A 13,566-nucleotide genomic window follows, 5' to 3' on the forward strand; every position below is an offset into this window, starting at 1 on the left:
TGGCAACTCCCATGACGACACAGTTTACAGACTTTCAACATGCATTCAAGCAGACTTGGGAACACAACTCAAGTTTATCTCCAAATGCAAGCCTGACCTAGGCTGTAACACACAACAACAGACAGGTCACAGGGCACCCTAGGAGTCCCAAAAAATATATTTTTAAAAATGGAAGATACATTCAAACTACTGGAGGGTTCTCACAACTCTCCACTTCACTCCATGAAAATGTTTCAAAACTATCTATGTACTTTAGCCCACAAGCAATCAGGGGGAGCAGCAGTTATTCTACAGCAGGCATAGGCAAACTCCGCTCTCCAGATGTTTTGGGACTACAACTCCCATCATCCCTAGCTAACAGGACCGATGGTCAGGGGTGATGGGAATTGTAGTCCGAAAACATCTGGAGGGCTGTGTTTGCCTATGCCTGTTCTACAGCACTTATTAAAAGCAAGTGCCTACAGCAATATACATTGCAGTTCAACCCCAGTAACCTTCAGTAAGCCACAACCTCTCTCTACTTTATATCCCAACAACGTGAGATTCATGAACTATGCCACAGGGTTGAAGGGCTATGTAAAACAAAGCAATGATGATAGGGATCATTCAAGTACATCAGGCATCTAGATTCTAGGGGAAGAGCAGAAGTAACACAGATGTGACAATTTGTGACAAGGAACAAAGTGAAACTAACTGAAATGTGATACCACTCATCCACTTGCGTCTCAAAAACAATAATTTAATACCTGGTGCAGGTACGTATATTCTCTTGACTCCGCCCCTTCTCCACACTTGATTTATACATAGTAAAGGAAGTTATACACAGGTCTATAGCACTAGTATTACTAGTACTAATCAGCAACAGTACTAATAGTATTAGTAAATTAGTCCTGGACTATAGTTTGCAGGAGGTATAAACAAGAATAAAACTGACAATGGAGGTTTAAAGCTGTAGTTTCCTTCTCGCCCCTCTAAAAACAACCAACTTTCCGGACAATCTTATAGCCTGCCATAGGTCTACAGCATAGGACACAAATCTAGATAACATATGACTTTCCAAATGTTATCAGATTAGGTAACCTAGAAATGAATTTTGTTTCCCAGTAATGAGGAACTCATGCTGTGAAATTTCAGAAACGTTCTTGTGATCTCCATCTCAGGAGTGGTCTACATGGCTAGAAGCACTCTTCATGCCACACTTTCTGTGTTATATGGCTCGAAACATCCATTTTCTAGCCCAGGTTTAGCTGACAATTTTGTCATGGCATAGGATGCAACAGAATCTAACTGACACACCTTGAGGTCTATGGGCCCTGAAGGACTAACAAGAGTAAACTTGTCTGCATCAAACAACAACAGCAACTACAGCTTTAAACATGAGGTGTTGCTTTTAGTCACACTTGCATAATTTCCTAAAGTTGCATTCAACTAGCAACTTGTCAGTGCTTCGTTTCACTCTTTCGATCCAGAGTGAGAAAGGCATTAAGATTTTTAAAACATTTCAGAATAAGTATTATCTAATTGTTTCGGTTTCGGTTGTGGTATGCTTTTTGTATAAGATGTAAGTGCTTTTTCTTTTTATCTTTTTTGTTGTTCTTTTGTTTTTTCTTCTTTATTGTACTAAGAAAATCTTTAATAAATATTTAAAAAAAAGAAAAAAGAAATGCTTCCGCAGATTTCACATGGCTTCCCATGCTCTTCAGCAAATTTCATATCTGGGGCTATAGTATGAATGCACAAAAGCCTCCACTATATAATACATGCCAAAAGAAACTCTTTTAGTGGTAAACAAGTTAATCTGAGCATTATAAACTGATTGAGCATGCTATAAAAGCACTAAGATTCCTAGCAACGTACTCAAGTCCTATCCCCTAAGCAGAGTCCAGTAGGACAAAAGTAACTGTTGAATATTGTCAGTGTGGAAAAGGGAAGGAATCCTCCATAGTTAGACTAGTGTCAAACTTCCACCCCTGGTTTTTGTTTAGCCAGAAGGTAAAAAAGAAAGAGATGTGGGGTTTTGTTGTTGTTGTTTTTTTATATATAATTTTTATTAATTTTCAATACATCACACTCATACACACGAGATGTGGTTTTCAATCCATCTGTATGTACAGAAGTACACTTTTCTCAGTTCTTCCAGATAAAAAGGATCAGGCCTAGTGAAATGCCATTAAAGTTTTTTTTCCAAATTTTCCTCTGCTATGATGGTTTGTAAGCACTCACTAACCGTTTGCAATCCATATGCTAGAAGCAACTGCCGGAGACTGCCATTCCTTTGGGATACTGAAATACCTGAGAAACAGAGAAATCCCTACCCTACTATGATTCTAATGAACAAGCAGAAGGAGATGTAGATGGACAGATGAAAAATATTCTTCTTTGAAAATGCACTACCGCCACATAAGTCCCATTTTGTTCTCTGAAAGAGATTTGTTAAACCAGCTGTTAGAATAACTGAAAAGCCTAATATTTGCTAATTAATGTATTCAACACTGGGTTCTTAATGTTAAAAGATTCAAGCACAACATTTAGGCTACCCCTTTTCATTTATCTGGGATAAGACATCAGTGCAGCAAGAACCCTGATAATCCAGGCCCACAAAGAAGAGTGAAGAACATAGCAAGACTGTAAAAACTTACATTGCCTAACTTTCTATTTTTAAAAGTCACACAAATTAGATGTACAGGAAGTGAGACTATAAGCGACTGTTTTTGTCTTCAGCAGGAATGCCCCCAAAATAAATGAATTCCAGAACTTCTGCTCAAGGAATCCATTCAAGCGCCTCTTCTACACTAATGTAGTCCCACTGTCCATGAGAGAAAACTGCTCCATAATTGCCCCTAATATGAGTAAAATCTGCCAGGGCAATGACTAACTTTTCAATTTCTCAAACCCGATGTATTTATTTTCAATTGTCAATACTTGAAAGCCAGTTCCTTATCTGTTAGCCATTATTCAACCTGAGTAGCCAACCTTTATCAATTTCATTTAGTTCCTCCACCTTACAGGATAAGCTCTTTGCTAACACCATTCCAATTAAAGCCATTTGTTCAATACCAGTTTCTATTGCCCTTATGTTTTCTACAAGTCAACATCCCCACAAAACTGCATTGTTGTAGTATTTTTGCAGTCTGGCTTAAGGGACCAAAATGTGTGCTACCTAACGTACAAAGGGCACAAAGCATCTTAATGTAGGCAACCACACCGGTGTGACTTACAAACTGAAATTCCATTTGATAAAAGGTGCACAAAAGTGCAATTCCATGGATCTTGACTGTTTTCACACACTAATACCACATCCTGTAGAATTCTATCAGTTATATTTTGACTGCACAATCATAACGAATTTCAGGAACCAAAATGTTTTTTTTCACCTACCCCACCCCCACCCCCGTCCCCGCTCACAGTTGTGAAAACTACAGTATTCTTACATCATGAATGGTCCATGTCACCATTAAGAAAAAGAAGTAGAAATAGGTTAATATCTATGTGGACTGTTCCTGGATAAAGTTCTCAAAGTTCTTAACCTAGCTTAAGGTTGTAATCTGTACAAGCCAGATATTTAACTAATAATCAATCACGGTCAGTCCATCATTTGAAAAACAAGACTTTAGAGCCATCTTATCCCAAAATAGCAACTAGACATTCCGTTTTGGCGACTGCAACATTGGTTTAATGAGCCATTTGCCCCCTTGCTTATAAATCTGAGTTTCTAACAACAATTCTGATGTGACAAAATAATGTTCTGAATGAGAAAAGGAATGGCCCTACGAAAGGGGCCTCAAACACAAGTAGGTTGAAAGGCCCAGCGGATACTCAGAAGCCACATGCTCCCTGGCATGTTCCTTAATATACTAGAGGGAAGGGAGCACAGAGTTGACTGATAACAGGGTATCCCAGCCTTGAAAACAGCTTAGTATTTTCTGTGGAATACAGAAGAGGAGCTCCAGGCCATGCTGAAGACCAATGAAGGAGCTCACTACAATTAATTCTGTTTGTGTCCTGAATGGAACATGCAGCCATTAGCTCCATTTCAGTGGCATTCAGAAATGAAATTCAAGTGAATACTAAAGATCTTAGGGCACTGCTCACTGACAAGCTCAAGGGTCTACTGCAGTTGCTTTGGAGCAGGGAACAGGTGGCACACATTTTTGCCTTTATCTGCTGTTCTTTGTATTGCTTTACTTCTGTTTTTACAACCAGTTAGGAAGCTATCATCAAACTGCTTACTCTGAAGTATTATTTCCAAATGAGCTCAACAGAATCACTCTAAAAGCCACTTCAAGGTTCACAGTGGTCTTCAGTATCGCAGCTAAAATTAATAGAAAAGCACTGTAAAGTTCTTGTTTTTTAAAAATTGTAGCATCTGAGTCAAGCATTTTCTAGCAAAAACATTCATTTTCCTAGAACCAGCTAATACCCTTGACACTCAAGGTGCAGAAACATCAAGAATTTTATCAGGATTCCTCCAACTGTGTGAGGGGAGAAAACCAGCATGTATGGTTATTAGGGCTCCTAACATTTTGGGTCTCAGGAATATGAGTTATTTTTTCAGTTTTACAAATTCCCATATTGAAAATGATCTTGAACAGTATGGTATATTTGAAATTAGAAATATTTCAAATATACCATACTGTTCAGGATCATTTTCAATATGAGAATCATTTGTACTCAGTCACTGTAGGATAACACTGCCTAGCACAGCAATACAAATATCTTTCTTCATAACAGAAATCTGCCAAAATGAGTTGCAGCCTAGACTTATGTGTTAAAGCAGCTCTGCAGGTTTTAAAAAACACTTTTTTAATATGAAAGACCCTGCAGCTTGTTTTTGCATTAATGTCATATTATGAAACCAGGATGCAATTTTAAAGTGTCATCGTTTTCAGTATAAACCATCACAAATGCCACCCTTTAATGTAGGCAAATCATGCCAGATTCTTCTGGTGTTCAAAGAACATTTTCAAGGGTGTTGAACATCTATTCCAGGGGTTCTCAAAACCACAATCTTAACAGCCTCCACCAAAACCAACCAAATCAGAGATTTAGCAAGCATAATCACTTAAGTCCTAGACAAACGGATCAAATCATGGTTGAGGGGCACACATTATATGTAAACATATAATAGCACTTGCAAGGAAAGCTCCCCTCCTCCATATTGTCAGTTATGGATATTAGGCAACTGCCCATGTCTTACCAACCAGAGGAGGGCACCTCAACACTCTGCTCCCTGACAGATCCAGCACACAAGACAATGTCAAGGAGGAGCTCTGTCTTCCCCTTACAACTGCCAGTGTCTCCTTAAGAAAGACTGCATCACAGTGTTTAACCATCGGATTAGACTATGGTGACTGTAAGACTTCAAGAAGCAAGAATATTAAAGCACCACAATACTTGAGCAGGAGCAGATATTTATAAGCACCAGAAATAGACCACTGTTGTATTAGATGGGGAACAGTGTACTTGTTGTAAACCTGCCTCAAGCAGTTCCATGTATGCTTTGCCCAGGTACCTAGCTGGAAGGGGCCATTCTTTCAAATAGGCTCTGCTGCCACTTGCAAAATGTGTCATATTTTGACTGCACTCTCTGAATGGAAAATCCTCTCAGCGCTAGGAGGCTAGTGTCTGCTGTACACACCCATTGCACAAAGCAGAAATTCCTGTCAATAAGGCAAATGGGGCCCAGGCAATGTAAGGGGAGGAAATAGACCTACAAACAATAAGCAAAGCATCTGGCTCTCTGATTTACTGGAAGGGAAGCTAAAGTCAGACAAACTGTAACCACAGTACTGCACCTCCCACTTCAGAAAGATCAGATCAATTATTGCAATTGCAAAGGCTGTAAAGGAGACAGACATCCCTGGATATCCAGGCCAAATCCTAAAAGCAGTCCCAAAGACTGTGACAGTGATGGGTGAAAACTCAATTTGCATCATCCTAGTTGAAAGCTTGCATGCCCCAGAAAGAAGAGTCCCCTCTCAGTGCATGAACCAGCCATCTCCTAAGTGCAGCACTAATGGAGGTTGTGCTGCTGTCCTTCCCTGGAGACAGCAGCCAACACTACTGAAGCTTCTCACGTAGCAACCAGAGCTCCAGAGCCAACATTAGCTGCTTGTCAACGCTCTGAACGTTCACCCACAGGATCCAAAGCAACAACCTCGGTCACCTCTGCGCTGCAAGACATAGCTAGCAAAACCGACTTCCTGGGCCAGCTGGAGGGGGGAGGGGGCAGACTGCCTGATGTCACCTTCATAGGTGAAAAAGGAGAGTCCTGAACGCCATTAAGGAAGTAGTCCGTCTTTGTCTAGTCTGTAACCCATATCCTCAAGTGTCGACAGCTCATTTGGAAAACGTTTTTGCAATCAGGCCTATGTCTTCACTGCCAAAAATCATGGGTTTTGAGGCCATGGCCCCATCCCCCTACAATACAAAACCAATTCATTGTGCTGCCCACAGCCTCTGCCTGAGTGAGCCTTAAATACTCCAATTACATAATGGGCCAGGGAGAGAAACTGCAGGAGGCCACACTGCAAGGGCCATTATCTCCTTAAAGTAACACCAACCTCAGCAAAAGGAATCCCAGTAGCATATTTTGTTCCATTCTGCAAAAATCTCCCTGAGCATAGGGGGCTGCTGCCTGAAGTACAGGAGACCCCACTGGTTAATTGCAGAGACCAAAACCTCTCTCAGCTAGGTAGTTCACAAGGAAGAAGCTCCTGACATTCTCTAACCTCACCAACCACTTCCCAGATTACTAAACAAACCATTCCCCAAAACTGTAAAAAGGAATTTTGTCTCAGTTCAAGGCAGCTGTTTCAAGTAGCAGGCCACTGGCACCCCAAGGACAAGCTGCTAAAGACAAGAGTGGGGGGAGACTGTGACGACCTTGCCCACAGCACTATTATTGTGTTTACCAGGGGCTGTGTTACCAATTAAGACGCAGAGATCAATGCAAGAAAACCGAAAAAAGTGCCCTGATAGAGCACAAACGTCAGACAATGAAAAAGTTGGGGGAGGGGGTCCATACTGCAGCCTCCAGCAGCAGGCAAGGGAAAAGGAGAAGAGGATTATTAAAGTGCACCACCATCGCCACACAAGCACCATGAGAAAGCAGAAAATGCAGGTCAAACACCTCCTCCCCCGTTGCCTGAAGGAGCGAGCAAGTCAGAAGCAGACAGCCGAGGAAAGGGAGGGGGCGGGAAGGGAAGGAGCAGCAGCAGCAGCTCAGGGGAAGCTGCTTCAGCACATGGAGGAGGAGGGGTGGAAGCAGAGGGGAGGCAATGGTGAACTCACAGAGGAGCACAGACGGGCGGTCGCACGCGCACACACACACACACATATACACACACCCTTTCCTGGCAAACAGCTGCTTTGAAGTGGAAGCCATCGTCCCAGAAAGGGATTTTCCCACATTCTCACAGTAGGCTTTCCACAGAAGATTTGGACCGGCTACTTCCCCACCTCCAGCACGACCCTGCTCCACACGCGCACACATACAAACTGCACCGAGAGAATCCTGCCTGGGAACCCGAAACAGGAATGAATTCAGAGGTTCCTTCAAACCACCACCCCTCCCCCACCACCCATTCTCTCCCTCTCACCACACACACACACAGGCCACTCTCCCTCCCACCTCCTCCAGGACCAGACACGCAGGTTCGCCATGACGCCCCCGCTCTCCTCCAGCGCCTGGCATCAGGCAAGCTCACCCGCACCCCCCACGGCGAGGAAGGTGGGGGATGGGTGGGAGCGAAATGGAAAACAGTCCCACCACCTTCCCTCCCTGCGGGAAGACCTCGGCGGGGATTCCCACTCATGGACGCACCCCCAATCACACACACACACACACACAAGAGGGAGGCATATAGAAATATATATATACACACACCTATGCACCTTTGGAGGTATCAGGATGTAAAGACAGGAGTGCGTGTGAATGTATGTAGATATATAGATATATATGCACACCCGTATATGTATACACATTCACACGCACCCCTCTCTTCGCATCCAGGTGCCTCCAAAGGTGCAGGGAAACCGGGGTGTCCAACGCAGGCCAGGGAGTGCGACCTCTTTCTTTCCCCTCCGACAGGCGGGAGAGGCTCCACTTCCCCTGGAAGAGCCAGGCTGAGGTACTTCTCGCCCTCCCCGCCCCCCACATCCCTAAACCCCCCACAGCAGGGCAGAGAATGCATGGAGAGAGTTCCGGGGCAGCTGGAAAGATGCGGGAGCTTGAAAGGAGGCGGTGAGAGAAGGGGCTGGAGCAGAGGAAGGACCCCCGAGAAACAAGCCCTCACCACCACCGCCACCTCCATAAGTTTCCCGCCCCTCCCCCTCCATGGGTCTCTTTCCCACCCGCCTTTGGAACGGGTGTCCCCTCTTCACCCCACACGCCCCCTTTTTCCTGCTCTTCATTTGCCTTGGCTGACCTGTCCGGCCCGTTGCCCGGGCCCCCGGCACTAGGCCCTGCTGGGCGCCACGGTGTTTCCTAGGCGGCAGGCGGGACCGAGAGCTCAAGCTCCACAGAGCAGCGGCCGCGGCCCCTCCCCCTCCGCGGCACCAGCGAACAGCCAACAGCTCCTCCTCAGCAGGCCGGGCGGAAACGGCACTGAGCGCACGGGGATTCCCAGCGCTGGCGCCAGGGGCGCCCCAGCCACGCCCACCGGCTCCACTCATTGGCTGGCGTTTCCGCGCGATCTCCACCCCCTCCGCTCTCCCTCCCGCCCCCGCCTCTCCCGACTCCTATTGGGCCCCTTCTCTTAGGGCAGGCGGTCGCCCCCATCCCGTCCCCCTGTAAGCCCCCGCGGCCCCAGCCGCCGCCAGCTTCCCAGAGGCGCTGCCCTATTGGTTGTTGGAAACGCCACTCAGCTTCGCGTCAGCCTCAGCAAAGGCTATAAAAGCAAGCGCGGCAGCTTTCCCCGGCTCAGAGCAGTGCGGGTGCGGTGGGTGGATGGATGGGTTCTATAATAGGGAGGAGAGAGCGAGAGAAGCTGCTCAGGGCAGTTTGGCTGCTGCCCGCGCCTCTGCGCACGTGGGTCTGCTGCTCTACGTGCTTAAGGGCGAGGCAATCTTCCGATTGGCTCGTCTTTAGCCAGTCCCACGTGGGGTTAAGTGCTGCTTGGGGACACGTGGCATGGGAGCGGGGTGGGGAGGGAGGGGCCGGTCTCAGCGCTCGCTCCGGAGGGCGCTTCTGTGCATGCGCGTCGAAGAACCGGTCTGGGAGGAAGAGCTGGCTGCAACACGGCGCATGCACCCTCCTCCTGGGTGGCTGGGCTGCAGGCGGGCGGGGGTGACTGCAGGGGAGATTCGCGCCAGGAAAGGGGGTGTGTGCTAGGCTGGAAGCGCTCTCGTTACTTAGGACAGGTTAGGGCTCGCACTGCTGCAGGATGTAATGCGGTCTTTGCCAATAAGCCCTATTGTGGCGGCGGCCCTCTCGTCTTTCCACCGTCCGCCTGCTGCCCTCCCCATGCCAGGATCGACTGACTTTGCCTGCTCTGCATCGCCTCACGCTCCCTCCCCCTCGTGATCTTGTATCCCAAGCCTATAATGCTCGTATTTACACGGGGCCCTGCTGAATTAGCCGGGATTTGTTCCCAAGTGAGCGTGCACAAGATCCGGCGGCCCTAATAATTTGTAGCTTACCCTGTCCACGCACACCCAAAAAAATACACACACCCCCTTTGCACAGGTTGCCTTCCCTGAGAGTAGAGCCTCTGAGGGAAGGGCCGGTTTTCTTCTCTTATAAACATTGGCGGTGCTGTGCACACTGTAATTTCATCTTGCCGCTCTCCTTGCGCAGCCTGAATTTGGGCGTACATCCTTTTCTAACGCCCGTCCGCCCTTTCTCACAAAGCGTCGTGTTAAAAATGAGGAGCAGCACTTTTTAAAGAAGGGAGGGAACGCGTCTGGGGAGAGATCGAGACCAGTTCTGTACCAACAATGGAGTAAAAAGTGATGGTCGGAGGAGCTCCCTTCCTGTTGTGTCGCGATGGCCTGAGGTGCTCATTGCAAGTGCTCCCTCACAAATAGGCCCTTTTGCCTGTTGACGATATGTTATCGCAGAATTCAGAGAAAGCCCAGTATCAAATTTTGCAGTGCATTAAAGCATATGCTGCAGTCAATGTGTGTTAATCATTAAAGTCCCACACAAGTCTCCATTGTTTTCACCGCAATAGCCTAAAAGGGCTACGCCTCTGGAAAGTCAAGATAGCTTTGGCAGCTCTGGATAGCTTTGCCAGCCACTAAGAAACAACATCGATTGGAGTGATATAGAGGTACAAGGTTTAGAGGCTGGGGTACAAGACCAAGACTCCACATGGGCAGAGATGGAGAATCTGTGGACTTTCAGGTGCTGTGGGACAACAGCTCACCTGGTCTATGACCTGGGTGAGGCTGAAGAGAATCCTGCCTACATCTGCAAGGCCACAGGTGTGTTAACATAAGCAGCACCCATCTCTGTCCGTGAGGAGTCCTGGTCATAGAATCATAGAGTTGGAAGAGACCACAAGGGCCATTGAGTCCAACCCCCTGCCAAGCAGGAAACACCATCAGAGCACTCCTGACATATGGTTGTCAAGCCTCTGCTTAAAAACCTCCAAAGAAGGAGTCTCCACCACACTCCTTGGCAGCAAATTCCACTGTCGAACAGCTCTTACTGTCAGGAAGTTCCTCCTAATGTTTAGGTGGAATCTTCTTTCTTGTAGTTTGGAACCATTGCTCAGTGTCCGCTTCTCTGGAGCAGCAGAAAACAACCTTTCTCCCTCCTCTATGTGACATCCTTTTATATATTTGAACATGGCTATCATATCACCCCTTAACCTCCTCTTCTCCAGGCTAAACATGCCCAGCTCCCTTAGCCGTTCCTCATAAGGCATCGTTTCCAGGCCTTTGACCATTTTGGTTGCCCTCCTCTGGACATGTTCCAGTTTGTCAGTGTCCTTCTTGAACTGTGGTGCCCAGAACTGGACACAGTACTCCAGGTGAGGTCTGACCAGAACAGAATACAGTGGCACAGAGTCTGGTACCCTAGAGACTCTGTACCTTATGTGGGTCATACTCTGATATCTATTCTTGATCCAGATGGGCTGCTTAGCCTGCTTGCATTTAAAGAGAAGCCAGGTGTGGCCCTCTGGTCATCTGAAGTGTCTTTTACATATATTTGCAGTTCCAGGAAGTCTTTTCTTAGCCACCGTCTCTCCTGTGTCTGCGTAGATTTGTCTGCCACCCCCCTCCCACCTCCCCCCACTATGGGAACTAGCTAAACACAGACCTGTGTGCTGCAGAGCAGGAAGCTGCACAGCCGAGCTGCGTGCACCTAAGCCTGGCAAAATTAATGAGCATGCCCCTGGCTGCATAGTTATATTTTCATCCCTCTTTTCAGACCGGGATTGCTTCCCCAAAATGGGTCAGAGCAATTAAAACTCAGTACACAACGCCAGCGGTGGGTGCCAAACAGAAATGGTAGAGGCTCGCAAATTAAAAGGCACGTATGCGAAAGGTGCTGGTGGCAGGGGAGGAGAGAGATCTGTTTGGCAATGCCGTGTGGCTCTAGCCGAGGCCGATTCCCTTTTGCTGTATATTATGCTGGGACAGAGGTGGCGTACCTATCCGGCAGCTCTGGGTTTTGGCGGGCACTGAGAGAGGGCCTCAGCCTTCCCTCTGCAGTTGCTGCCACTAAGGAAAGGAGATCCTGTAACAGTCAAGGACAGGGAGAAAAAAGTGGGAACTGCAGGGATATGTTGCAATGTGGAGAACTCCAGTTTGCCAGTAGGGTGTGTAGATGCACATATATGGTGTTCCATATTGCACGCACACGATAGAGCAATCCACCTTTTTGTTTTCTAGCAGGGCTGCTGTTTTTCAGAGCTACGTGACTCACAGAAAACCAGCAGATGACTTTCTCCATGACTCTTATCTGCATGTGTGTGTGTGTGTAACTTTACCTACTAAATATCTGCTTTGTCACTCAGTGGCTGCATTACCTCTAAACTCAAGATCCACAAATCCAGAGTCTTGTATTGTTAGTTCTTAGGCCCTCCAAAACTCCCTTCGCATCTCGGTATTCCCCGTCTGCGTTTGCAGGATGTAGTAACACTTAACATCGGCGCAATGGGACATGAGGCTGCCTTCCGGTAGGCTGAGATTTTGGAAGTCCCATCCCCCACTTTAAAAAGAAAAAAAAGGAGAAGCAGCCGCCACAACCCTGTTTCTATATCAGGCCCCATAATGCAACAGTCCAGCCTCCCTCCTCCGCCAGGATGTGGAGAACAGGAAACTGGCACAGCTGCTCCCCATGTCTGTGGCAAAGCAGGGGACAGACAGCGGCACCTGGTGGCCGAAAAGGCATTGTACACGCTGGACGATTAGGTTATTTCGAGAGCGCTGGGCTGGCTGCTGTGAAAAATACCCTTGCTCACTGTCATCAGGCACGTTGGGTCTTCCATCAACAACTTAAATTCATATTGGGGGGTGGGGAGGTGATAGACAGCAGTCTTCACCGCCTGGTCATATGAACCCAGAAAATTGTCTTACAAAGTATTGGTCTTCCTAGTCCGCTATTGCCAAAGTCTGGGGTGGGGTGGATGGGAACACCGGAGGCCTACGAAATGTTTCTGGACTACAACTGCCTTTATCCCAGACTGCTGGGTGGGTCTGAAGGGGGCTGGGGCCCACCATCCAGGTGTTAGAATTCCTGCTCCGTGATTGCAGTCATGGGAGTTGTATGATGGTGTATGTTACGACTCCACAGAGCGGGAAGTGACGGAGACAGGATGTTTGTGTTACTGTGTTCCATGAAGTGGGACTATTGACCTTTGTTTTTTCCCTCTTTGCTGTCCAATGCTAGAGAGGGAGCCATGTTGCAGTGCTCCGTGTGTGTTTCTATGTAAATAAAGTAGATTAGCCAAAATGCTGAGGTCTGTTACACAAGCTGTGAAGACTCTGCGGATCCCGAAGTGTGCCAGTGTCTGTTGGCATTGGTTGCTGTGATGTTTGGGCTGAAGAAAGCTAATGAAGCTCCCGAAGGATCGACCAGGAGGGAGAGAACATGCCAGTTGGGCATGTGTCTCTGCAAGGGTCCTACTCAAGTATAGGATGAGCCACCGACACCAGGTTCCCCAGGTCCCACCAAATCAGACTAAAACTCATCGTCTCCACCATCCTGTACCCGCCGGCAGCAGCAAACCCAAGGCCACTTAGGACCCCAATGCTGTAGCCCTCTGCTGTTATTTCACAAAATGATAAAGTGTTGGAAGGGGACCCAAGGTCATCTAGTCCAACCCCCTGCAATGCAGGAATCTCAAGTATCCAAGTCAAGTCACCATGTGCCCTGACTGGCAGTGGTCCTTGAGGGTCTCAGGCTGAGGTCTTCACTATCTAATGTTCCCTGCTTTTTTTTCAGATGCCAGAGACTGGAACTGGAACCTTCTGCAGGCAAAGGATGTGCTGTGGCGGAAATAAATATAAATGTATTCAATAGAATTTTGACCTCCCACACGACAGAGGAACAATCCTTCTCCCTGGACATCTGTGGTTAAGAGTCTATTGGTTCTCATTCCTACTATGAAC

The 13,566-nt window shown here is 47.2% G+C and overlaps 1 protein-coding gene across 7 annotated transcripts in view; it reads right to left on the reverse strand.

Annotated features, from left to right (window-relative positions):
* The window catches only part of SETD5 (SET domain containing 5), a 62,844-nt gene extending 54,233 nt beyond the window's left edge, over positions 1 to 8,611 (reverse strand). For 3 of the 7 annotated variants that reach the window (XM_083722498.1, XM_083722502.1, XM_083722495.1), the window contains exon 1: positions 8,430 to 8,605. The gene's annotated coding sequence lies outside the window, so the exon portion shown is untranslated. Of the gene's footprint in view, positions 1 to 8,429 lie in introns of all 7 variants that reach the window. The other 4 variants (XM_083722500.1, XM_083722501.1, XM_083722496.1 and 1 more) reach the window with 3 other exon arrangements.
* Between the last annotated feature and the right edge of the window lie 4,955 nt (positions 8,612 to 13,566).

The sequence above is a fragment of the Podarcis gaigeae genome, assembly GCF_964106915.1.
Source record: "Podarcis gaigeae genome assembly, chromosome: 2".
NCBI classification, from domain to species: Eukaryota; Metazoa; Chordata; class Lepidosauria; order Squamata; family Lacertidae; genus Podarcis; species Podarcis gaigeae.